Source organism: Gossypium arboreum, chromosome 7 (genome assembly GCF_025698485.1).
Source record: "Gossypium arboreum isolate Shixiya-1 chromosome 7, ASM2569848v2, whole genome shotgun sequence".
NCBI classification, from domain to species: Eukaryota; Viridiplantae; Streptophyta; class Magnoliopsida; order Malvales; family Malvaceae; genus Gossypium; species Gossypium arboreum.
The window spans coordinates 89,243,224-89,244,380 of NC_069076.1; the positions used below are offsets into that span (position 1 = coordinate 89,243,224).

The 1,157-nt window shown below is 31.9% G+C and overlaps 1 long non-coding RNA gene across 1 annotated transcript; it reads right to left on the bottom strand.

The window, feature by feature from the left end:
• Positions 1 to 256: 256 nt before the first annotated feature.
• LOC128295135 (uncharacterized) lies at positions 257 to 889 on the bottom strand. Its single transcript, XR_008285458.1, has 2 exons — positions 679 to 889; positions 257 to 549 (listed from the first exon to the last, which is right to left on the bottom strand). It is a non-coding gene; the product is annotated as an uncharacterized LOC128295135 (long non-coding RNA).
• Positions 890 to 1,157: the final 268 nt, after the last annotated feature.

Genomic DNA, 1,157 nt, shown 5'->3' on the forward strand with positions numbered 1-1,157 from the left:
ATAATGAAATCTAATATGAACCTCCAACATGATGTTTTAAAAATTCATAGATTTACATCTCTATACTGCAAACCCTTTTATTTATCCTAAACTTTGTTCTCGAAATATATGTTGTGATTGAATATAGTTAAAAAGAAATGTGTGCAACTTGAATATAGTTAGTTGAATGTTGACACTGTTTTAATGAGAGATTTCAGTACTACCATTAAAAAAGAAAACCCAAAGGAATATCAAAGAAGAAGCAAAACACAAAAAGTTATGAATCACAATAAATTTATTGCTTGAGAATGACGAATCAAGATACATGAAAATTATGAATCACAATAAATTCATTCCAAGAGTAGTTTTGGAGGTCGATAACACAGCTATAGTGCAGCTACCGACTAGCTGGAAAGAGGCAACATCATAATGCTATAGTTCGAGCGTTGAACGGAATGCTACAACGGGACTGGGAGGTAAGAAGGGTACAACACAAACTCAGAGAAGGCAACATGAATGGGAACGGGACTGCAGGTGCATCACTTGCCACCAGTTGAAGTAATAGACCTGCTGCAGGCGGATGCAAATAGATGCTATTTCTTAGTTACCAAGAAAAGAAAAAAGGGGAAACAAAACATTTATAGCTCAACTAAAACTATGGGATATTTAATTTCACATGTAGTTTGCTGCTATACTTACCCTATTTGGAATCACACACATCATGCCATGAACCGCAATTATCAGTTTTTGTGTTGCAACACAAAAGTTAACCTACAAGGGTTGAGAAAACAGCAACTCCAGGCTTATTATGTACGAAATGGTTATCAAAATGTACAATTCAACACCTTCATAAGTCAAATTAGGATGTTTTGATGTAATTCATCCTAAATTTATTTGTACTTATTTCATTCCATACAAAATAATTATTTGACTTTTTGTGCATAATATATATAAATAATATCATCTATGGATCGGATAAGTATAACATGGATAATATGCTCTAACAGTTCTTCATTTAAAAATTATATTTTCATCTTTAAAAAACATATTGGATAAATGCAAATTGTATTATATATATACATATATGTATGCAACATTTAATATATATTGTCTCATGCAAAGTACTCTCTTTATCAAGACTGCAAGTGCATGGTTGGACTTTGTTATAGTCAGCAAAA